The sequence below is a fragment of the Maniola jurtina genome, chromosome 12 (assembly GCF_905333055.1).
Source record: "Maniola jurtina chromosome 12, ilManJurt1.1, whole genome shotgun sequence".
NCBI lineage: Eukaryota > Metazoa > Arthropoda > Insecta > Lepidoptera > Nymphalidae > Maniola > Maniola jurtina.
In genome coordinates this window covers 14,747,884-14,775,068 of record NC_060040.1, presented here as the reverse complement: position 1 = coordinate 14,775,068, position 27,185 = coordinate 14,747,884, and the positions used below count along the sequence as shown (strand labels likewise).

At 37.9% G+C, this 27,185-nt stretch overlaps 1 protein-coding gene and 1 long non-coding RNA gene across 8 annotated transcripts in view; both read right to left on the bottom strand.

Moving 5' to 3' along the window:
• The window catches only part of LOC123870315 (syntaxin-binding protein 5), a 249,102-nt gene that overhangs the window by 118,963 nt on the left and 102,954 nt on the right, over positions 1-27,185 (bottom strand). The window lies entirely within an intron of this gene.
• On the bottom strand, positions 14,141-23,238 carry LOC123870321. Its single transcript, XR_006797054.1, has 3 exons — positions 23,228-23,238; positions 23,115-23,120; positions 14,141-14,235 (listed from the first exon to the last, which is right to left on the bottom strand). It is a non-coding gene; the product is annotated as an uncharacterized LOC123870321 (long non-coding RNA).

Below are 27,185 nucleotides of genomic sequence, written 5' to 3'. Positions count from 1 at the left end.
AAATATTTGACATTAACTTGAATGTGACAGTGTTTTCCGAATAGGGTTGCCAGAGGCCCCGTATTTTACTGGTTACCCCGTATTTCAGGATATAGAAACCTGTAATTATGAAAGTAAAATACGGGGCAAATAAAACTAAATATTTTTAGGGTTCCGTAACTCAAAAGCAAAAAAGAACTCTTATAGATCACTTCGTTGTCTGTCAGTCTGTCAGTCTTTCCGTCTGTCCGTCTGTCCATCTGTCCTTCTATCCGTCTGTCATGTGTTCATGAACAAATATTAGTATTTTCAATTTTCAAAGTAAGATAACTACATATATCAAGTGGGTTATCATATGAAAGGGCTTTACCTGTTCATTCTAAAACAGATTTTTATTTATTTTTATGCATATTTTTTTAATGCATAACAGTTTTTGATTTCTCGAGTAAAATGTCGGAAAAAGTACCCGAATACGGAACCCTCGGTGCGTGGGTCTGACTCGCACTTGGCCGGTTTTTTACAAATTCAGCAGGAGCTGGCTGGCGAAATCGAACACTGACGTTATGTCCAGTAGAAAGAATATTTTCCTTTTGCGGCAATGCGTAGCCGAAACCCACTCGATATTGATCATGGTCGTAGCCAAGGCGGCGGGGCTTGGTTTGAGGATGTAAGCCTTTTTTTATACAAGTTAGCCCGTGACTTTAATCTTTTCTAGTGGTAAGTGATGATGCAGTCTAATTTCTTGGCCGTTAGGGCCATACTAACCATATAACTAGCCATGACCGAAGCCTCCCACCAGACCAGAAATTTTGAAATGGCGACTGCGCCTGGGAAGCCGTCAAAAACCTAAGCCTAAAATAATACTTACACTATTTCTTGCATTTGCTTACCAATTTTTTTTTTGGAAATATATCAAACATTTCGCGCTCACTTCACTCGCGCTTTGAATTTCTATTACTTGGTGTAAACCCAGCAATTTCGTTTGCATGAATTTAGATTTTTAAAAATTCCGTGGGGGATTTTCCGGATAAAAAGCCGCCTAAAAAAAATGTCTGGGATGCAAGTTACCTCTGAATAGTAAGTACCAAAATTTTGGTAAAGAAGATGGGCCGTGAAAGGGTAACAAATAGATAGGCAAATAGATATACTGTCGTATTCGTAATATTAGTATGGATAGGAAGCTTTAAAAATAAAATCTTGCTATGGCTACACTCGTTTTTTCTGTATTGAACCAAAAACACTTACGCTCACTGCGCTCGCGCTTTTTTATTGTTGTATTTTATCTCACTGTCAAATTGAAAGGCGAAATTCCACTAACCAGGTAATTAGCCCATAAAGTTGAGCGAATGTTTTTTTCCTCATGACAGGATTCAGTTCCGGCCCTAATAAAACCTCTCCCGCAATCGATTCCTGGCTACGGCCATAGTATTGATACTGTGAAGGTGGAATTACAAATTAAATGTAATTTTAAGTTGAAATGAAAAGATTGTATGCATGAAATGTATAACATTTTGCTTTACAACACTAAGAGTTTTTAAAAGCTATTTAAATAAATAAATCTTTTATTTAAAACCACATTGCAAACACAGTTCACCAATCAAGACACGGCAACATACAGAGAAAAAATACAAAACTTACAAATAAACTGAAATATCTAAATAGGCTTTTCATGCATTTCAGAGAGAACCACCGCCTATTTCTTCAAATACTTCAAATTTTCAAATTTTTTCAAATCTAAACCCCGTATTTTTGATGGTGGTAGCCTGTAAATCAAAAAGAGCCAGGTGGCAACCCTACTTCGACTTAGACAGAATGAAAAATTGTTTTCATTACTCGGTATGCCTACTGCCATAGTGTGACAGAAAGTGTGACGGTAGTTGTGACCTCTGATTGGCCGACTCTCTTTCACTATTTGCTAAAATTGATGACTGCAACAACAATTTTTTCTTTTTTGTAATCGAAAACAGAACACGGACGTCAAACAGGTTGACTAATTGCAATCATTTCTGACCGGCTAACATTGTTCCGCTAGTGGCTCAAACTCACTGTCGCAGCAAGAACATGGTAAATTCAGCCAATCACAGCAATTTGAAATTTGGTTATCACAAATGTACCGATCTAGGAACCGAGAATGCACGAACCAGGGCAGATAGAGATAAGAACAATAATATCATACGTAGGAAATCGACGGGGGATCGTTGACAAGGATAGCCTTAAGCAACCAAAGTCCATGAAATTTTGCAAACATATTCTAGAAACTAATATCTATGTCTGTGGTTTTCCAGATTTTTGTTAAAATATTCGGTTTCAAAGTTACGCGGCTTAAAAATTTACATACAAATCTTTGAGCCCCTGTAATTTTAAAACTACATATTTTTAGAAAAATCTAAAACACCACAGACACAGATATTAGTTTCTAGAATATGTCTGCAAAACATGGACTTTGGTTGCTTAATATTCAAATGAAATGGGAACTACGATTGTATGAAACGAGTGACGGAGAGAGCCCTGTTAACATCCTAGATCCACGCGGACGAATTTTATTGAACGTTTTAAATTATAAGTGTTATGTTAACTGCTCGGGCCTGCATAAATAAACACTAAATACGTAACCTCTCTCCAAAGAAGTCACGTTTTCACCGAAATACTATAACCAACCGCCCACGAAGTCCGTATTAATTAAAAATCGAATTATCCTGTGAAAATCATTTTTCCCTTTAATCTATTTAATTAGAAAGAATAAAGCTTTCGTCTTTAATCAAGTAATGGTAATTTAGTTAAATCGTTCACAAATTAGTAATTGTATCTATAGTTCTGTGCCATAAGCCCGCACTACACTCGCACGTCAATCGCGGCCATGAATTTTTCCGGTGAATTGAGCGTGAGCAAATAGGCGTGTCAAGACCGTGGCGAGTCTTTATAAGAGATATATGTCCAGCAGTGGTAGTATACAACGACGTTTGAAACATCCCTTTGTCACGGATAACTTGTGAGAAAACTGACATCGGACGGGAAACACCGCTAAGCGCGAACGCATAGCCACTATTCGTACGCGTTCGGGGGTTTCCGCCGCGCGAGTGTAGAGCGGGCATTAGTAGGCGGTAGAGTGCAAACTTGTAGTATTGAAATCACGTACGAATTGCGCACGTGTATCTATGGCTTCCAATCAGGAAAATGCCTTTGGAATAATAAAAAGAAAAGCACTGAAACAATATCTTGCAAGGCACTCGCAGTTTCTTATAAAAGTTTTGCAAAAGAAAAGAATTTATTTTGCATTTGCTCTTCAAGTACAAATTCTTTTTGTTTTTTAAAGTAAAATCGTTAACCGCGACTGTGTCTGCGTGCTGCCATAAAGAAAAATAAGAATTTTGAAAGATAAATCTTCTTATTTTAAAATTTCAAGTCCTAAAAGTTTTAGAAACCTTTGCACAACACGTCTTAGCTTACGTGTTTCTCTCTACTTAAATAATACCTTTGTTCGCATGAGAACAGATTTTCAGAAAGAGATTTTTATTATAATAACTCTTAACTTTTCCCAGCTTCATATCATAAATGCCCGTGGGTGTCTTCAACCCTTCCACTCTATAGATATTTAGTACAGTATAATATCAGTAAATAAACAAGACACAACGCCCGCGGCTTGTGTAAACTTTGTGCGTGTAATTACTTAGCTTCGAGAGCTTCGATACGCTGAACAAACTTCCAAAACATCGATACACTTGCTTTACAAGATTAAAATTTGATATTATGCTTCTATTTATAACCACAATTTATTTAGAAATCACTCAGCAACGACTTCCTTTGAACCAGGATCTTAAAGCTTTGCGAATGGCATGTGAAATTATAGGTTAGCTCATTTGATACCAATTTTCCACCAAAGGTGTACAATATGAACTCACTGCACTGGTAGCTTTAAGCTGGCCAGATTTTGTAAAAGTTTTCATTATAAACTTGAAAAGTGTACTGTAGGTAGGTACAATCAATAAATAATTAATGCTCCAAAAATACAACGAAACAAAAAATCTTCCTATTTTTTTATGGCTCAATTGGCGAACCGATCGTGACGGGATGGGTTACATTCTTAAGTTGAACATAGTATACAAGTTTTTTCGTTGGAAAATCAAAGAGTTTCCACGGGATTTTCAGAGACGTAGTGATTATATGACGTAGTGATAGAGAAATAGTGATTGCATCATTACCTGAACGCAGATAATTATGCAATCACTATTTTAAATAAAATTATCGTGGCCTGTACCCGTAGGCTCACCTGTATTTAATACTGTAATCTCAAAAGCTGACTCTATAATAAATTAATAGCAGAGAAAACAACGTTAGCAGTGGCCATTGTTGGATAGAGACATTACACAATCCGTTGTGAGAGCCACAAACACGCCGCCCGCCAACAACACCCGTAATACACAAATAATGAAATTGTGGCTCCATTGAGGACAAAGGATTTGGCCGAGGTGCTTACGAATTTATTGTGTTTTATTTGAAAACTAGCTTATTAGACTACACAAATTTCAAACCTTTATTTTACTCCAGGATTTGAATTTTCAAAAATCCGTTTTAGCGGATATCCACGTTATAATAGCTATCTGCATGTCAAACAGCTAGATCCCTCCTGTAGTTTGAGTTGTGCGTTTGATACATAGAGATAGTATTGTAATCCTTCATCCAAGGTTTGATAGATCAATCAGTCAGTCGCCTTTCTTTATAGGTACATGTATATTTAGACTTGGAGAATTATACTGCTTTCTCTTTCACGCATCGAACAACAACCACGCAGCCTAACATGGCATCCATTAATTGTTGTATAGTCAAGATGATGATACTTAGGAATGGGGGTTCGATTCCGGGCACGTACAAAACTTTTCGGAGTTATGCATATTTTAAGCAATTAAATGTTACTTGCTTTTCGTGAGGGAATCTGCACATCTAAGACTTCTCCATAATGTTTTCAAAAATGTGTGAAGACTGCCAATCTAAACTAGATATGGCGGACTATAGCCTGAAACCTTCTCATTCTGAGAAAAGACAGTGCTCAGTAGGGAACCGGCGATGAGATGACCATGATGAGAGAAAAATGAGTATTTATTACAACTTTTATTCGTATAGTTTGTGAAAATATCAAAGATGCAAGGCAATTCAAACTAAATCTGATACCAACGTTGCAATTGCAAGAGAGCATAATATTAAAGATGGCGTCGTTATAAGTTCGCGTCAAGCAAATGTGGCAGAACGTCGTCGGAAATGGAGGCGTAAAATGCAATATCAGTTGAAAACGGTCCATGTTCAGGCGATATCCTGATAAAATACGTGTTCCGATTACAATGTGCTGGATAACGCTTACAGAATGTACAGATGTTGCCTTACTGATTGTTTTCCCAATAAATCTTTCCATTATAATATAACTAGGTATAATAACCGACTTGACTCACGTGATTGTTGAAGTGCCGAATAGTTTTTTTCTATCTCTATATTGTTCACAACAATTGATTAAGTACTTACATTAATCACACAGATAACCATACTCTGTAAACTGTGAAAATGCATGTGTTTAGTTACGAACCCATTTCATTTCAAGAGCCATTTTTATGAAGCTAAAAAGTATTGGGTATAAGGAAATCTTATCGAAACTTAAAGAATTACTTTGTTGTCTGTCTATCTGCCTGTCTGTCGGTCCGTCCATCGTGTCTGTCAAGAAAACCTATGGGGTAGCGCAAGTAAAGGAAAAAATCCGAAACCTCAGAAATTGTGGTTACATGATAAAAAAAAATAAAGTTGTGTTCATATACTGAATCATTAACTTACAGTGTTCTACATAAAAGTGTTAGGTATATCTGTACGATGGTACGGACTCTACATGTGCGAGTCCGACTCGCACTTGGCCGGTTTTTAATTATTTCCGACTGAGTTTGTTGTGGGTTCTTCTCAGACCTGGGCGCGTTTGGATCCCTCTTAGATTTTTTTATACGTAAGTAATCCACTATATCATCTTACAAATCTAACAAATCAGAGGATCATAAGGCGTACAATAGTAATAACTAACTAAGAAGTAACTAATTGAATAAATGATTTTGATTTTGCTATTCAAGTTTCTTCTAAGCCAGCATTCCATCACTCAAAAATTTCTCGGTCAAAGACCAGTGGTCTATACTCTCGGTAAATTGTTTCTAAAAATAATGGTAGGTACAGGAAATGAACTGAAATATTATGTCGCAAGTTACAAATCGCGTTTTCGCGTGCTCAAGGCCGCGTCGCACGCTTGTTTATATTCCTGCCGACTTTCATTATACTGCTAAGTATGACTTGAACAGCAAAAAAATATAGGCTAAAACTCATCTAGATGTAACTAGTCCATGTAGGTAACTCAGCCGGCTTATTATGTTTATCTTTTTAAGCCGAATCCTTTTAATGTACCTACATACTAAAAATATGATTAATGTTGAAAACAAAATATTCCAAGTCCAAACACTTTATGTGTGAACAGATTATCTTGCTATATGCATTCATCCAAACCACACGTGTCTGCAAATTTCAAATTAATCGGACAAAGCTATAGGCAGTAGCTGAAAAAATCAATTACCAATTTCGACAACATACCTACTATATTTATATTTCTTAGTACATACAACCAAAAATTGTTATATTTATAGTTATACATACTTAAATCTATATACACACAAATACACATTATTTGATATACAACTTATTAATTAAGCTTTATGTTTTATTGTAATACTTTCATTAAAAAAATTAAAAAAAAAAACTTATTAATTAGGTGTCACAACACGTGAAAAAAGAGATAAACAAGTAAAAATTAAAAATTTATAACACCCCCCGACAAGTGAAGGTTCCAGTAACTAGAAAAGAGCTGATAACTTTCAAACGGCTGAACCGATTTTCTTAGATTATAGCTAAGAACACTCTCGATCAAGCTGTCTTTCAAACAAAAAAAAAACTAAATTAAAATCGATTCATTAGTTTAAGAGCTACGATGCCACAGACAGATACACAGATACACACGTCAAACTTATAACACCCCTCTTTTTGGGTCGGGGGGATAAAAACACGAACAAGATGTTCTTTAAAAGCTTTTTAAACCGCAAGTGTATACGTATATAATCTTCTTACATACATGTTTTCCTCCGTAATTGTGTCTGTCATATCAATTTATTCGTCTCATCTTGTCGCGTATTTGAATAACAAATTGAGCGCGTTACCACGCTGAGACACCTTGCTCCAATTTATCTCGCTCATAATAAAATTATTTAATGTATGAAAGCGTGACGCAAAACGGCGCTTTTCCACGCTTTTCCGCGGTAAGTGATATCGTGGAATTAATTAATACGAACCTCTCCGCCTCCCCCCTTCCTCCTCTGCCCTCTCCGCACCTTTTCCTCCGTATCTTATCTGTCTAAATTCTAACATTTTTTATTCCAATACAAGCTAGTTCTTGACTGCAGACTCATCGATTGATGATGCAGTCAGGATAGAAGCGAGCTAGCTTGGAAGGAGTATGCCCGTTTTATTAAATTCGATACTGTTTCAAAGATTCTATTGGGACAATTTATTTCGTTATGGATTTAATTCGGACAAAGTGAGTCAGGGCTTTTCTTTTTATGTCATCATCATCATCAGTAGGTATCCATCAGTAGGTATCAACCGATAGACATCCACTCGAACGAGACTCGAAATCTCGTTATTAGTCGAGTCGTATGCGGAAGGACCTGGGAACCCACCGCATTGTTATCCTAAGAAAACTCCTAATATTGTATGAATAAGGGGCCACAACCCTCAGCAATGAGGAATACAATACGCACACAGGGAGAGAGAGACAGAAAGAGAGATATGTATATATTCTTACAAGTTTATTAATATAACCGCTGCATAATAAGTAAATAGTTTTGCTCGAAATTTTAATTAGTATGATAATGTAAACTAGCGTCGCTACAAATTGCGCTATAATTGCAAAAGTTTGCATATTTTAATGTTCAAAATGAAGCAAATAGTTTTGCTCAAAACGTCAATTTGCATTTTAATGTAAGCTTAACTTTTATCAAATTGTAAACTTGTTTCATTGTTACTGGGAGAGTAAGATAAGCGGTAAGCAAAAGTCTCAAACCATTACACGTCTTCTAACTTCTTCGATTGTTCATCATCATGATTATCCCATTGCCAGCCCACTACTGAGCACAGGTCTCGTCTCAGAATGATAAGGGTTAAGGCTGTAGTCCGCCACGCTGCCTTTTGCTAAATTGATGTATGTGCTTTAATAACAATATAATTATTATTATATATTTTTATTATATGCTTTACATAATAAAATAATTATCATTCTTAAAAATATCTGTTATCTCTAGGTGTAGACCGTTACACTTCGCTTCCACAATTTGTATGTAAATAGTAAACTGGCCATTGCCACTTCCATCGAGAGTGCAATAACAGAAGCCTCCTCAAACGTCTCGTCTCGTTTCGGCAATTAGCAACTACGTTCCCGCAGATAGTATGCTAAACGCGAATTTGAATTTTCCTTGCATAATAATACAGCACAAGCTCGCTAACTTGTATTCACGGAACGTTCGCACGGGATACACAAAAATTACAAAGTTTACAAATGTTTTACATTAAAACGCGAGTACAATAATACATTTACAAATAAAATGTGTGCACTTCACATTAGTTTTTTTTGTAAATGTTACAGTATAACTTAAAGCTAGCCTTATCTTATTACTGTACAAATCATGCCTGCGTGGAATGGTGCCAAGAATACTGGCTGCACTTCCGCGCTGGACAGTCAGGCTGATCCTTTGAATAATAACTTATTGATCGAGCGAAGCAAAATCTTAGGTCTCTAAGTCTATTTGACTGAAATTGCACTTGTCGGCCCATCCGTCCGTATGTCACAGCCATTGATTATAAAATACTATTGGATTTCTGTGGTCACAGCCTTCTTATAACTTCTGAATTACTGAACGTAATTACTTTATAAACATAATATGTAAAATGATGGCCTTCAGTCGAATATTGCATAAAAAAAATATAAAGAGCTTTATTTCAGGAGGGCTCCCATACGAAATGCTTTAAATTTAAAGTAGAGATTGAATTCGACGCTATATATCAAAAACGGCTACATATTAAGACCTAAGACCTGAAACTTGTGCATAATTAGAATCATGTAAGCTTAATTCTATCATTCATAAAGAGTTTTTCCAAATTACGTTTGTTTGGAGCGCACTGCGGATAAACTCCTCTCAACTATAAAACCTAAATGTACACTGTTTAATAACGAGCTAAGCCCAACACGTTTCATTCTGGAAAGTAATTTATTTTTCTCGCTAACAGCCTCGCTTCCGGCCCAGCATCTTACAAATTAGTTCCGACTTCCGGGGGCGGGCGGCGCGCGCGGAGCTCTCGAGGCGGGGAGAAACTGCCCTACACTGGAAACTATTCATAATTCATAAGCTCCTCACGTTTACACTAAGCCACTTTTAAGACTCAAATTAAAAACGAACAATTTTAACGATAGAAATACGAACTTTTATAAAAATGTACCTAAATAGCAATCTCTCTAACTAAACTTAATAAACTTAGATTTAAAAACTGGTAAAGTGCGTGTTAGAAATCAGCACATGCATCAAATAGGGTTCCGGAAATAGATGCGAAACCCTATTTTAAGTGTGTTGTGCTCATTGACTTATGTATTTTACTTGTTGCTAAAAACTTCTTTCTTACAAGGTAGTTTTTTTTCCAAAAAACCTAAGAAACTTTAAATGCATTTTTTCTTTAAAAACCACGCTGTAATTCCTTAGACCTTTCTCTATCTCTAATAATAATAACATTTAATCGGCAATTACTACTGAATTTAAAGTAAAAAGGGTTTAAATATCTGTTGGTCACAGCATTCTAAGGACACATCTTTTTAAATTACTTTTTGAGCCATAGATACAACAAAAATAGCAACGCCAAATTTAATTTTATTTGAATCAACCATCACATAGGCAAATTAAATTAACCCCCTCTATCTACTCACTAACCAAACACTAGAATATTGAAATATCGTGTTATTTAAGCCCTTATCTTTAGGTACTCTCTTATCTTAGGTAGCGACTAAATTAGTAGTAACTCAAGTTTCCAATTAAGTCGAAATTAATATGAAGATGTGGTAAGGGTAAACTATTCGGCACTCTGATGAAGCAGATAGGTAATAATAATTGGGATAATATCTCGTATTTCATAATTAAGAAGCTGGCGAACAAAATGGTATAATTACACTTCTGATCAATATACTTTTTAGGATTCCGTATCTGTAGGGAAAAAAGGAAGGTTATAGGATCACTTCGTTGTCTGTCTGTTGTGTCTGTTAAGACCCGTCATCGGAATTCAAAACCAAGGGTACTTTCCGTTGACCGAGAATCATAAAATTTGGTAGGTAGTGTTATAGTACAAGTAAAGGGAAAAATCCGAAAACTGAATTTTCCGCACGAGTAGTACAAAAACGCATCAAAAGTGCGGTTAGCCGTAGCAAGCAAACGCACGTTATTGTAGCGTGTAGCGTGTAGCAAAGCCTACCTACCTAGCATAACAACCTAACTCGATTTTCCATTAACACATCAAAGTAATTCAATTTATTTCACCATTTTCCCCGTTGTTCAATTAAAATCAACAAAAGCGCTGTCCCGTATTGTTGGCCGCATGTAATCTCCCCATGAAGGCGCGTGTACCGACGAGTACTCGTCGTAATTAAATATGTAGAATCAACAAATGGAACAATGAGATGAGTGCGGACGCAAAATCGATAACTCACTTGCACAATAATTTTATCTACTAGACTATTATTAATGCTTTCAGCCTCTATCGAATGTTTACTGTAACAATATAACTGGTCAAGTGCGAGTGGAACTCGCGGACGAAGGGTTCCATGCCATCGTACAAGGTAAACCTAGCACTTTTGTATAATTTAGTAACTTAATTTTTTCGTGAACAGATTTTAATTTTTTGGTCCTGCAACCACACGGTTTACGGATTTTTTCCTTTAGTAGTAAAATATAAGGGTGATTTTAAAGTTTACAAAATAGAAGTAGAAGTATTACAAATATTAACAGGGCTCTCTCCGTCACTCGTTTCCACTCGTTTCATACAATCGTAGTTCCAATTTCATTTGAATATTAAGCAACCAAAGTTCATGAAATTTTGCAGACATATTCTAGAAAGTAATATCTGTGTCTCTGGTGTTTTAGATTTTTCTAAAAATATGCAGTTTTAAAATTACAGGGGCTCAAAGATTTGTATGAAATTTTTTAAGACCGCGTAACTTTAAAACCGAATATTTTAACAGAAATCTGGAAAACCACAGACATAGATATTAGTTTCTAGAATATGTCTGCAAAATTTCATTGACTTTGGTTGCTTAATATTCAAATGAAATTGGAACTACGATTGTATGAAACGAGTGGAAACGAGTGACGGAGAGAGCCCTCTTAAAGTTAATTTCTTCTCTTGACTCTTGCTATCTTGCATGTTCTTGTGTCACAGCGCAGGGTAGCGAGTGAGACAGGGAGAGCCGCGTGTGTCTTATGATAGATTGACTTACACACTACCAATAAGATCACACGCCGGGCTCTACCTAGTAACTCTATCTCTTCTTTTCTCTCTTCGCTCTTCTTTCCTTTATTCTCTTGATATTAGGTTTAAAAAGTATAAACTATACATTTTCATACACATTTTTTATTATAAGCGATGATAGCCTAGTGGTCCTCGTCGGTGGGTCCGGGGTTCGTTATCGGGAACGCAACTCTAATTTTCGGAGCTATGTTTCTTTGAAGCAATCAAATATCACTTACTTGAACGGTGAAGGAAAACACCGTGAAGAAACATCATGTCTGAGAGTTCTCCATAATGTTCTCAGAGGTGTGCGAAGTCTGCCGCACTTAGTCAGCGTAGTTAGACCATGGCCAAGTTCTTCTCATTCTGAGAGGAGATCTGTGCTCAGTAGTGAGCCAGCGATAGGTCAATGGCAGTGCGGATTGGCCCACTTTACACGCCTTTGAGAATATCATGGGGAACTCTCAGGCATGCAGGTTTCCTCACGATGTTTTCCTTCACCGTTAAAGCGATTGATGTTTTAATTGCTCAAAACGCAAAAAAGTTAGAGGTGACCGGGATCGAGCCCCTGACCCCCGACTAGCAGACTGAATGTCTTAACCACAAGCTATTACCGCTTTAAAACATAAGCTTAGTAAAGACTGGTTAGACAAAGAAGAAAACTCCTACAATTGTACAAGATTTATGCAACCACCTACGAATGATATACACCGAACGCCGCTTCAATCAACTTGACGGATACATCAGATTTCCCATTCTTCCACATTTGAGATATGCGGAACATAAAAAGGCGGGAGATGTGGAAAACATTCGTATCGAGAACCAAACCGGAGGTGAATTATTCATACAGCGTATTCATTGCGGATCCTGTTCTGTATTTGTACTTTATTTAAATATACGCGTCGTCGTTGGCGTAGCGGCTTCTAGATCCGTATGTTTTTTTTATATAAAAATAGTGAGCATGCAGGTCACCTGATGCTAAGTGATTATTTGCAGCACTTGAGAAACCGCCAATGCGTTTCCGGCCTTTCAGGAATTTGTTGGTCCACCCCATGAATAACCCCATGTTGTAATCAAGTGGGAAGACCGTCGATGGGAGTTGATTCCACAGTTTGGTGCGTGGAAAAAAGAAAGTGTGACATTTTGGTGCATTGTATAGGTATATATTTTTCCGATGCGTATAATTTTTGTTTTTAGGGTTTCTTATCCGAACAATTAAAGATAAAAATTTCAAAATGGCCGCCATGTAACTTAAAAAAAGTAGGTACATATTATTCTTATACGATGGTACGAAACTTTTTGTGCGCGAGTGAGTATTTTAAATTCAACTAGCTATCGCTCAGTGAAAATATAAAACCGCTTAGTATTCCCTCTATAATATTTATCTTCTCGGCTTCTTTAGATTGCCAACATTGTTTACAAAATATGGTATAGTTGCAAAATTAAATCTCTCTCTATTAAGGTAATATGTGGAATATTATGCTTTATAATTGAGAATCCCTTGAAGTTACAGTTGATTGCTTAATGATTTGATTACACAAGTAATTTCGCTGGGCGTACCGACTGTTACAGTAAGGGGTTGAATTAATTAGTTTTAACCACATTTGGGTTGGTTACGACCTCTCAGGAGGTTGAGGGCTCTTAATGTCATTGGTCCATCGGGTTAGAGGTCATCCTAATTCAGGTTACCTTTGACTGTCTAATTGAATAAGGTTATTAACTTATCAATTTATTACAACAGTACAAAATCCATATAAATACGAAAGTGTGTATGTGTGTCAGTTAGCATTTAACGATCCATCCGTTTAACTGACTTTGAGGTTATTTCCATCTCCTCCTTCATGTTTTTTAATATACCATTTTATTTATTAGTGACCAAACGAGCAGGCGGGTCACCTGATGTTAAGTGATTATCGCTAGCCATGAACATTGTTGTCACACATGCGTTGCCGGCCTTTCAGGAATTAGAACCTGATACGCAATTGATCCCATCCTAAGGCTATCTTTAAAATAGATAGAGTACATAATGTGAAATACTCCGGTCTCCGGGTGTAAAAAATATCGGCGTAGTATTAAACGGCTGTGAGCGAGACATTTACAGGCAGTAAAACATATCGGAGTACGCCGATAAGCCGGGCCGGGGACAAACCGTGATTTACGGCCCGGTCCGGTCAAAAAGCGCCATTCGGCTTACTTTAGATGTAAGGGCGCTATCTCACTAAGACATGACGCAACAATTGCTCTACCAACAATATGTATATACAATACTTATACAGCTCTATAGAGGGTCACTCACCTGGTGTCCGCTTGCTTGCGCAACCAATTTGGTAGCGACCGTAGCAGCCGGGAGAAGCCTCTGATGGAACAACTGTTAATATGTATAGAGCTATATTTAGCGTTACTCTCACTCGACCACCAGTAGCTCTACCAGACACGCCCCTCCCGCACACTGCAAGTGGGTGACGATATCATTCGCACGTGTACCTACATTGTTGATGTAAGGTGATTGTTCTCTTTGAAGTACCTGTATGTATTTGGTCAGAAAGTCTTTTTAGTTAATTTTATTTTGAGTCGTATGTATAACTAAAAGCAGTGTTAACTCTTCGACGTTCATTTTGAAACTGACGATCCTGGTGTTTGCTCTGGTGTCTTTCGTTTGCAGGTGGCGCGACCAGTGGTGGCGGCATGGTGTTCGTTCGTTCGTGTAGTGAGATAGTACCCTTAGCATTACAGCGACGGCCCTTTTTGCTTAAATTCCTGTCTCAGTTTATGTAAATGGCATGTTAACCGTGATTACGAGTTTGATTAAACTTAAGTTCGCTTGGCTGGGTATGTCAGATCGGATTTAGTGATAATGCAGATCAGTGGTTAGCTAAACTCTTTATAGAGACAAAAGTTACGAAAAATAATATGATTTATTGAATATATTATTAATCTCTCTATCCATAAAAAAAGAAAAGGCCTGATTCACTGGCTGACTCATCAACATCACCCTCCGATCTGAAAAACTGAAGTTTTGCAGTTTCCCTTGTTAATAGACAAAGAATAAGGCACAAAGCCGGATTTTTGAAAAGAATGGCAACAACTTACTTTTTCGAGATTTTGGAACTTAAAAAAATTATTATAGGTTCCCCGTTACACAGTCGGGCGTGAAATTTACAGGCGGCAAAAAAACATTAAAATCTGCCGCTTCCGATCTGTGGGGTTAGTATGAGATTTTACGTCTCGCCACCGTTGATAGAATACGAGCGTCGTAATACAACGATGTCCCAGTAAAATGGACCTAAACATCCTTGATTTAAATGTTGGATAGAAGCAGGTGTTACTTTGCGGAAGTCCATGATATACACAATGCACAATAATAAAATTATAAAAGTCTTTTACTTCGCAATAGTGTGTTCTAGTAGATTTGTGTGGTGTTGTATGTAAATGGTGTGTATTGCTGACCTTTCTTGCTTCTTTAGTAGTAGGAGGGCGGGTGCATGACGCATGCTGCATCGTACAACGGTACGATACGAATTATAGCGAATTAAGCTTGTGGTCCCTAGTATCATTGATTTGAAATCATCCATTCAGTTTTTTATTAAAATCATCCATTCAGTTTTTTTACTTCGGATCGTTAGCTATTGACTACGGACGAACTTCAACTTTAAAACAAAAACAATTAAAATCTAATTTAATTTGGCTTTAAAGTATTTCAACGATAGAATAGAATGTTGGAAAGATGAAACATCTCATACTAACGCTACGGTTGGGACTGTGATTTACGGAACGATACGGCAGAGGGTCACTCGATATTTATATTTGGAGTATTTGAACCATGATATTTTGGTCATAAAAAATATAGGTAGAGGGATTTTTGGTAAATCACGGCAACCCTTTTTTACCTTTTATACCTGGTAGTCTACATAATAAACGTATAAATCACCTCTAGGCACAAGCTTTTGTATCTGTTCTTATAATAATGCAACGGTAGTGCATGGTAGTGCCTTAACTGAAATCTTAAAGTTAAAGTTCACATCCAACCCGTAGAACTATTTTCGTGCCTAGCTTTACGCTTAGTTGGAGGGGAGAAGGGAATGGTAGTCATGAATCATGACTAAACATGCCTAAACCCATACTGAGGCCTAATAAAAACATGTCTTAAAAATATTTTTAAAAAAATATATCAACCCATCGTCGACCCGACCCACTACTGAGCATGGGTCTCCTGTCAGAATGGAAATGTTTTGGCCATAGTCCACCACGCTCGCCAACTGCGGATCGACAGACTTCACACACTATTGAGATCATTATGGAGGACTTTCAGACATGCAGGATCCCAAACGATGTATTCCTTCATAGTTAATGCAAAAGATATTTAATTGCTTAAAACGCACTTGACTCTGAAAAGTTAAGATTCAAATCCCTGACCTCGAATAGAAGGTTGCATTTTACATAGTTCCTATTTTGGTTTCATCTGTGGCACTAAGTATAAAGAGTTTTAATGCACTATTGTTACAAGTGTAAATTTAAAAATTTATAACACCCCCGACAAGTTAAGGTTACAGTAACTAGAAAAGACCGAAAAGACCTGATAACTTTCAAACGGCTGAACTGATTTTCTTGGACTATTCCGCGCCTACGATCTAAAGTATCTGAGTTTTCCAAAACATGATTTACAAATAAATAATTATGTATTTAGGCAACGTCCATCTTGACAGCTTGACATTTGTCAATTGACATAATATTAAGAACCTAACGGTTATCTAACCTTCTTTGCTACAAGAAAACTAGAAAAGAGCTGATAACTCTTAAACGGCTGAACCGATTTTCTTGGATTATAGCTAAGAACACTCTCGATCAAGCCACCTTTCAAGCAAAAAAAACTAAATTAAAATCGGTTCATTAGTTTAGGCGCTACGGTGCCACAGACAGATACACAGATACACAGATACACAGATACACAGACACACAGATACACAGATACACAGACACACAGATACACACGTCAAACTTATAACACCCCTCTTTTTGGGTCGGGGGTTAAAAACATTACCACATCTGAAAGTGCTGTAAAGTTATCAATTTTCTACGTAACAACTATAAAGCGCTTCCATCGCTCGCTCGCCCCGCAACAAAGCAGTTAAAGCGGTCATCTCAACGTAATAAAATAACTATTGTGAAAGATGGAGCGGCGGGATAAACAGGGAACGTCTCTGTTCCTTATTCTATAAATGTGCGATAAAATCGCGGGACGGATATGTCGATTGTCGCTGTCATAATGTGAGAAGCGATTTCGAAGGATTTGATGGGACCCAGTGTAGTAAAAATCTTGACGTATCCGAGTCTTGTATTTAACAGTAAGAATGCAATGTTTACTTATTTAATATAACACAGAAATTAAATAAATATAAAGGACTCCACGAAACGCATGTACCTACTTAAAGATAAATAAATTTTCATTTCACACCTTTCTACTCCTTTCTGCAATCGCACTGCAGACCGCAAGGCATCGCCAAGGTCTGCAACGGGTGGGTGCTTAGATTTGCCTACTCGTTTCTAGTCCGAACAGCTAGGATATAGACCCTTTCGACTTAAGTATTCCCCTTCACTGTTAATATAGGGACCTTCAAGTCAAGAATGAATAGGTATTTTCGAGGCAAGCGCATTCCATCTTAGGCTGCATCATCACTGGCAGCTAAAGTCACGAGGTTTGACAGCTCCAAATAAACTTTAAAACTGTCAAACTGTGTCTGTTCTTTGCATATTGCATTAGTAAGAAGAGGATGCAAATACTCTATCAGGATCAGTACCATTGTCGCAACAAGAATACCATAAATTCAGCCAGTCACAACAACTGCGATTGTAATAAAGGTTGATGCCAGTTTTACGGAATCGACCTACAGAGTATGAGTCTTAAATCACTAGGTAGAGAGCCAGTAAATTCACAAAATTAATTGGATCTCGCGCCACTCGCGAGGGGCGATTAGCGGCCACGGTTAACGCGTCCCATTGTTTTGTTTCACGGCTCCCAGGATTTTGTGATTACAGCCTCTGATATGGGCACATGATCTGAAGCTCCCCCCCTTAAACTCCCTATACCCATTAAAAACTTGATCTTTAATCAACATCATCATCCTCCCCCTTCCCTCTCTCTTCTCTTTTTGTCACATACTGGTAATTGACTGTCTAATTAAGCTAGTTGGCTTCGACAGCGTTGTTGCTTTTCTTCAATACCACCGCGCATCGTGGTCGTATATCATGATAGCCACAATACGAATTCTGTTATATGGTGGCCTTTCTGCGATTGCCACATCGTGTTGTGAGCTATTTTTTCGCTCAATAAGTGTTTCTGATCTTTGAGCGTAACATTTATAAAGGTAGAGAGTCAGTAAATTCACAAAATTAATTGGATCTCGCGGCGCTAGCGAGGGGCGATTAGCGGCCACGGTTAACGCGTCCCATTGTTTTGCTTCACGGCTCCCAGGATTTTCCTCTTAAAGCTTCGTTAAACGACGGCTTCTCGCATTGGAGCCCTTTGTGTAACCGATCACTGTGAATTTTGATATACGATCATCGATACCTTTGTTGATGCTACTTGTAGTTTTTTACTTTTTCCCGGCTTAATAGCTGAACTGATCTTACTGGATAGCTTTTATCACGGGGACGGATAAAGGCTACTTTTTATCCCAGAAAATTAAGAAGTTCTCTCGGGATTATTGAAAAAACTAAATACACGCGGACGAAGTCGCGGGCATCATAATGAAGAATAAAGTCAAGAACATCTCTAGGTAACTTTATTTCTAACTAGCTGTGCCCGCGACTTCGTTCGCGTGGAATAGTGACTTTTCGCGCTTTATATAGCCACGGACGCTCAGGCGCGAGGCGCCGTGATTCTTTAAATTGACATAACTTTTTTATTTATGAACCGATTGACATGAAATAAACACTAAATCCTAAGTGAAGCTTACTACAGTATATTAGTGAAAACCGTATCTAAATCGAATAAGCCGTTTCTGAGATTAGCGTGCACAAACACACAGACAAACAGACAAACAGACAAAAAAAAAATTAATTACAATTTCAGGTTCGGCATCGATATAATAACAACCCCTGCTACTTTTTTTTTTTATATTTCCATTGTACAGACACCACTTTTCTACAATTTTATTATATGTATAGATGGTAGCGTACTTATGGCAAAAGCTTTTCGTAGAATGCATATTCAACAGCCTTTCAGAATATAAATTTTTCTTTTTAATAGGCCTATTACACATTGGCAAATTCGCTCAAGCAATGTGTACAATGAAGTTGGATTCTATTTGGAACGTTGTACTTTTCCAAAAGAAAGAAAAGAGCTACTTACATACAGCCTCAGGTCAGTTAAGTAATTTCTTAGTCTACAACAGCTATCTTACCTGAAAAAATAGAAATACTTCGTTAGTACTTACTTACAATGTACATACAACCCTTTGTACCTACGCTTTATAAAAATTTGTAGACATTTTTTTATAATAATTTGTAGATACATATTTAGATAGAGATGCTTTTGATCTTTTATAGCTAAACTTTTTCTTCATTTAATGAGTCAAAGTTCTCTACCATGTCATCGCAGACTTTTGTCGTTTCTAGTATATTTTAATGGCAGAAATTCTCATTGGAATATATTACAGAAAGTTTAAAGTTCAACTCTGACCATCTCGAAAGATTAAAATATATACGATCGTAAAGTTCGAGTAAGAGACAGTACACTCCACATTTTACGAGCTCTTTCACTGTAGCCTGAAAGTTTTTCGCACATTATTATCAGTAGAATATACTTTTCGAACTAGAGAAGCTTTTCGTTTTGTTCGTCGGTCCCGGCTATTACCGCTATACGCTACCCACGGACAAAAGTTCAGGGTTCCCTCTGTTATGTAATCCCATACAAATGACAAAGACAAAATATTTTGTGGGCGTTAACCATTTTGAGTCATCAACCAATCACAAACGAACCTATGTTTTCTGATTGAATTTCGAATGTTTTTTCATGACATAGGTTCTCTAATAGAGAGTACCTACAGAGTCAAAATTCCGTACTTTTGATCGAGTCGTATGCATTGTTATTCCAAGAAATCTCCTACGATTATATGATTAAAGGTTAATGGTCACAACCCTCACCAAGGAGGGACAAGATGCAGAGAGAGATTAAGTAGTGAGGAATGGATGTATATAGCGAGTGTCTGTAGATGTGCGATCACCTTTATCACTCGCTCAATGTAGGTTTATCGACGACTATAAAATGTATGCGTAATCGGAAATGCTAATGCGGCCATCTTTTCTTAATCCCCTTCAGGGAGTAATGGTACTTTGGAAATAACATTTTGCATAATAATGAAGTACTGCGCTTATCTGTGAGCAGTTGAAGACTTTAAATTGTATTGTTATGGAAAATCCATACATGTCTAAACGACTCCAAAAAAGAGGTTTTTTATGGTTCCGTCGCTTGGTCGCTTGCAGTTCTTGCATTTTTAGGGTTCCGTACCTCAAAAGGAAAAACGGAACCCGTATAGGATCACTTTGTTGTCTGTCTGTCTGTCTGTCTGTCCTACCTATAGGGTACTTCCCGAGAATTTGTGGTCACATCATTTAAAAAAATTTATTTATTTTTTGCAAAATGTTGGAAAAAATACCCGCGTACGGAACCCTCAGTGCGCGAGTCTGACTCGCACTTGGTCGGTTTTATCTAATTGCGAAATAAATACGAAAGCATGTTTGTATGTCTATACGAATGGTATTTATTTACGTTCTGTTCAACCGATTTTGACGAAATTAGTTAAGAGGATAGCTTCCATCCCGAAAAAGGGCATAGGTTACTTATTTATCCCAGAATATCCTACCAAAAAAACCTAAAACCACTTGGATAAAGCCGCGGACATAATTGATTTGGTGCAGAGATAGCGGGCATCCTGGACACATAGTCTACTTTTTATCACGGAAAATCAAAGAGTTCCGTTGAGATTTTAAAAACAAAACAAAATCCGCGCGAATGACTTACTTAGCGGACATAAGCTAGTTTCCAATATTAAATTAAAATAAAAGTAAAAGAACTACTAAGGTTAGGTAATAGGTCAGGATTTAGGTAACTTGCATTAAAGTCTATAAGGACTGGTGTAGATATAGATCTCACATCTATAGAGAGCACTTTGACTTTTCTCAGACTTTAGCCAGAGTAAATCTGTCTTGTTTTAACCGAGACTTGGGTCTAAGCAAAATCAACGCTCTGTAGATGTCAGCCTGAGTGTAAAACAAAGATGGCATCTAGAACTTAATATTATCGATAGCTCCGAGGCAAGACAGCGTCGGAACCGGGGAGATAGCGAGTTCATTTCCCGCGGCACAAAGAGCCCCGGCTGCCAACGCGACGTTCCGGTTCGACTCCCGGATGCGGCAAGCGCCGCTCAATCGACGCTTCAGCTCTGATTCTACAGTCTAACTGACATTTCCTTTTCTATATGCACATTCAGATTTTCTTGAAAACAAACTCTGTTCAAAAAGGAAACCTTATAATATGACTTCACTGCCGCCTGTCTGTCTGTTTGACAATAATACCTCAGGAATGTATAAAGGTATCAAGATAAAATTAATATCAAATATTTAGGTCTACTCTACGTTCCCTTGGAGGACTAACATACAAATATTAACTGCTAAATCATAACTTTTCTTTTGATTTGCTATAATCGTTTTAAAAAATCCTAATGCGAAATGCCCGCTTTAAAAAATCGTATACCAGGTTGTCTCACTTAACTTCTAAGAAATGTAAAAAACTGTAGATATATACCTTTAAGGTAAGCTAATTTCCTGCCACTAGATTGGTATCCCAAGATAACATCTTCAACATACTTAACCGGCTCACGGTAATAACATGATGCTAACATGTACCATAGTTTTGCAATCATACAGTAGCGCTACGAATGTTCGATCTATTGTGTCCTAAGGGAATAATTCCCGGGATTTATCTTATACGCTTGAATGTGTTGCACAATCATGTGATAACATCAAACGACATATTTGTGTACTCCTGATAGAAAACTTGACCCTGTAATTGGCCAGCTGAAGCTGGGAGGTGCTCCTCCCAGCTTCAGCTGGCCAATTGGTTGGTAATTCAGAATTGCTCCACGTTCTTGGGTTACTCAATTAATGGAGTTATATGCAGACATTAATTGGCAAACGTTTTAAGAAGGAAGCTGGGCGTTTGCTAACATATCATTATCATCAACAACCCATCGCATCTCCTTTCAGAATTAGAAGTCTTAGGCCATAGTCTACCCCACAGACCAAGTGCGGATTGGTAGACTCTACACATCTTTGAGAATATTATGGAGAATTCTCAGATATATACATAGGTTTTTGCATCTCAGACAAATACGAAGTGATATTCATTTGCTAGAAACGCACGTAACTCCGTAAAACTAAAGGTACCCGGAATCTAAACCCCGACCCGACGTCTTAAAACCTGTCGCCGCTTTTTATACTAACATGCAATATACAGTTTTATGTGTACTTTTTACATCAATTGCCCGACTGACTGGTTGCTACACTGTGAGAGTTCAGCGGTGCCTGCTCCCTGAAAAACGCGAAAGAGATACGAAGCCGCGATTACCGCCGCTTTTCCAATTCCAGCTTTTAGCAAGCAAAGTAACAAGGAGATAACTTTTAACCCCGACGACGCAAATATTCGGTGGTTCTATCTTTGACATGATTTTCTGGACTAAGAGCCCGCGAGGGCCAGACCTTCGCTATTTTATAAAAGCTGAAACTTTCTCTACCCGGTACCCGGGCACGCACCTCTAACTTTCCGTATATCACTTGCTTTAACGCTTAGCCAACGTGACAGACTATAGCCTAAACCCTTTTCATTCTGAGGACCCGTGCTCAGTAGTGAGCCGGCGATGAGTTGATCATGATGATGATGCTGAGGACGATGACAAGATCATCCATTATACCTCCATGAGAACCAATAAATAACCACTTAATATAACAAATAAAAATGCCATCCCTTTTTCCACTATCACGATGTCCCTTTTCATGATTGCTAGCATTTAACCCGCCTCAGAGATGAAGGAAAGCCTATTGAAAATAGGTACTTAGGTAGGTACTTATTTAACTTTTAATAATACAGTCAACGACTTCATCTGCGGGGATTTAGGTTTTAGAAAATCCCGTGGGAACTGTTTGATTTTCCGGGATAAAAAGTAGCCTATGTTTTTACTGTCCAGGTTTTTAACTATAATCAAGCCAAAAATCACGTCAATCCGTTGCTCCGTTGCGACGTGATTCAAGGACAAACCTACAAACCAACAATCAAACACATTTTCGCATTTATAATATGGGTAGTGAATTTGGATTTTATCGATGGGACTATGGTTGAAGTATGTAAGTCGGACTATACTCGAGATATTATGTATTTTTCGTTACGTTTCATACCAATACGTTTCAACAAGGGTTAAAACAAAAACTGCCCTTATACAAAACAACTAGGCAGGCACAATTCAAAAGTTCGATACTTCAAACTTGCGCTACAACATGCGCACACAGCTGCTCTCGACAACTCCATTACAGCTTCGGTGAGGCAAAATAAACATTATGCAGTCAAACTGCGAAACCAGTTATTAATTACTTTGACCACTTTGAGATATATTTTTATTTTTTATTTACACCAACAACTTCCATACAAGTATGACTATACAACATTCAAAACTGTAGTAAGTACCTAAGTATAGTTGTCAATTACAGGTCTACTTTTAGTTAAGTTTTCATAGGCAAGCAATAGGTAACTACGGGTATTGGTTTACCGGATTTAGCTGATATCTGCGACTTCATCAGTGTGGATTTAGGTTTTGACTCTCGTGAGAAGTCTTCTATACCCGACTACGGCAAAGCCAAACGAAAGGGTTATGATTTTAGCAGTCTATGTAGGTATGTGTGTTCCTCACTTCCACCGTAGCGCCTAAATTACTGGGCCGATTTTGATGAACGAGGTGTCAATCAATTCGTTATTATGGTTCGGGAACATAGGCTACATTTTATATGAAAAGAATTAACCTGACCGATGTTACTTCCCAAAAGTGGGGGTATCGAGTGGGATATCAAATGAAAGAGTCTCTGTTTATACTGTGTCCCGGGTATGTTTTTATCAATAAGGAATAAGTAGGTAATCGAAAATGGGGGCAATGGAAGAGTGCCAGGCAAATTGTATTTCGCAAAACTAAACTATTTTATTAAATTGGCTTCTAGCAACGAATTCACCAACCGTAGCTTATATTGTTATTGGCTGAATTTATGGCACTATTGCTGATATTTTCGCCAATAGAGGAGATTATCAAATCATTATAGTAATTTCATATCGGTTTTCCAATATATACCTAAGGTCTGGATGCCTGTGCACTTCAACCGCCCGTTATGCCAGATCCCTTTCTCCACGCACATGCAAACTGTCTGAAACTTTACAAAGCAACAAAGAAAGCAATCAGGTAAGTTCGGAAAGGAATTTCTACTAAGAAGAGCCGGCAAGAAACTCAACAGTTGCTCATTTCAAGTCATGGCAACTGACAGCTCAATCTTTCGGAACTTTGTTACAAAACAATTCATCAATGGTAAAATACTTAATAAGTGTTGTCATAATCATAAACAGTCACAAAATATTTTTCAGGAATTTAAAAAAAAAAGACGCGCATCCTCCCGCGGTTGTGAGGCCTGTATACATAATGAGAGGGTCCCGACCCCGGTCGGGCCCGGATGTGAAATCATTTGCATTTTTTATGACAGCCTGTTTCATTTGGTGTTGGAAACCTGATTGTTGCTGATTTTGAGGGCCACTATTGTGTAGGAGAAAGAATTCCGTGGCAAAGCCTTTAGGTAAATGAACTTGAAATGGGTAAAGCCTTTACCATTACCCGTCGCAATTTTTTGCAGTTAAAGGCCGATTCACACCAAGCACGTACACGTGACACGTGCGTAGTGACGCGCGTACACCCCTAACACAGCGGGCAACGCATATGTTCACGCTTTACGCAAGCGGTGTGCCATGTTTCATACAGTTCCATACATTACAACACAAGGGTACACGCTACGTCTATGCTTACGCAACGCTTACGCTGCCTGTGTGAATGAACTATAAGGTAGATAAGTACAGTTAACAAAGGGCCTTGTTACCATAGCGTCGCCGCGTCGCGTCATCTCACCGGTGCGTGGTAGAGATAACATTGGAGTCGGTGTAACTTGTATGAGTTTAGAATAAAGCGATGCTATCAAACTGTCAAGTGAACGTTGGTGAATGGATGCTTGCGTGAACGCGGAGAGCTTGTCTTTTATTTGTGAGGGTGTTTTTAATCTCTACAGAAAATTCTTGTGTGCATTCAAGAGATTATTTGGGTTCCGTACCTTTAAAGGAAAAATGGTACCCTTTTAGGATCACTTTGTTGTCTGTCTGTCTGTCTCTCCGTCTGTCGTGTCTGTCAAGAAAACCATTAGGGTACTTCCCGTTGACCTAGAACCATGAAAGGCAGGTAGGTAGCTCTTATAGCACAAGGAAAGCAAAAAATCCGAGAACTGAATTTGTGGTTACTTATATTAAAAAAAAAAGAACAAATAATAATTAGTATTTTCTATTTTCAAAGTGAAATAACTATACCAAGTGGGGTATGTACATTCTACAAAAGATTTTTATTTATTTTTATACCTAATAGTTTTTGATTTATTGTGCAAAATGTAGAAAAAAATACCCGACTACGGAATCCTCGGTGCGCGAGTCTAACTTGCGCTTGACCAGTTTTTTTGACAAAAATAAAGTTTTTAACTAACTTATCGACAAATTACAGATAGATTGATTTTTACGGCCGTAAGGAAAACGATCCCGTTGGCGCTCAAGACAAAGCAATTTAACTAAAGTGCAAGTAAAACCATGTTCAGAGCTAATCTGTAGAAAGGAAACATAATATATTTCTAAGTTCTGACTCCGTATAGCACTTGATATATAACACAAAGCGCAAAGTGCACGAAGTTGAGTGAATTATAAACTTATAGGGGAACTAAGCTCATCGGGCGAAGTTCGCTAGTTGGCAGAACAAAGCGGAGGATTTAATAATAAACAATAATACTAACTTGGTAATATTTCACATCGTGAGGAAACCTGCATGCATGAGAGTTTTCCATAATATTTCAAAGTTGTGGAAGTCTGCCAATCCGCACTGAGCCACAGCGTAGCAACTATGGTCTCAACCCATGTCATTCGGACCTGTGCTCAGTAGTGACGAAGGATTGATCATGATTCACACAGTATGAGCTTGTTAATTATTTATCAAAGAAAACTGACTGACTAGCATACAGCTCATGCCGCAACGTCTAGAAACTGGAGTATGCATGTAGATTCTCTCTACGATACAGATCCCATCGCCATCATTATCAAGCGATGACGTCCACAGCTGGACATAGGTCTCTAGCAGGGCTTTCTACATGCCACGGCCTCGTCGAACTTCGGACCCATTAAGCTATTGCCGCTTTTTAACCGACTTCCAAAAAAGGAGGAGGTTCTCAATTCGTCGGAATCTTTTTTTTTTTTTTATGTATGTTCCCCGATTACTCAAAGACCCCTGGACCGATTTGGAAAATTTTTTTTTGTTTGAAAGGGTATACTGTGCAGATGGTCCCATATAAATTTGGTGAAGATCTGATGAATATCTTCGGAGATGGAGAACAGAACTCCTCAATAGATAGGAGCAAATTGCTCGCGATCAGTGCAATAGCTTAGTAAACAGTAGGGTTTTAACTGGGCATAGCATATTATAGTACAGTGGGCCACTAAAAATTGTGAAATAAAAAATTTTCAAAAGAAAAATAAAACCGACTTCAAAAACCACAAACACTAAAAAGTAAAAAATAACTTTTATTGAGCTACACGTGTAATGTACCTAGGTATGAAGTCGGGCGAGCTTCACTCTTGGATTTCTAATTTTGTTTTAATATGCTCGCTCGACTTCATACCTAGGTACATTACACGTGTAGCTAAATAAAAGTTATTTTTTACTTTTTAGTGTTTGTGGTTTTTGAAGTCGGTTTTATTTATCTCTTGAAAATTTTTTTGTTTAAAACCTTTATTTACGTAGACACGTGACACTTAGAAAGTCTATAAATCAGTGGAGTTTTGGAATTTTTGAATAAAAATATAACTTTCAAGTTCAGTATTAAACTCCGTTAGCTGGCCGTGGAAGCGTTGCCAAGTGGGAATTAGTGTGATACAGCGCTGGCGGCGCGCCAGGGAGTCGAACCCGCACCTGCATTCGCGCTACATGTATTGTTAGGAACAATAAGCGATATAATACAGCTAAAGGTACAGGGTACAATAAACTAAGTGAGTTCGCCGATCTCGCGGACGCGGATGCGATGGCGGTCGCGATATTTTTTGCACGGGCAAATTTGGCACTGACAATTTTTCATACACTATTTGCAATTTTCAAAAAGTTACAGGTGCGTGCCATCGAACTCACGATCCACAAATAGAAGACCAACGTCTTAACCACTAGGCTATCGCCACAAACGCTACACCACCATCACACCACACCACTTTATACATGGTAATT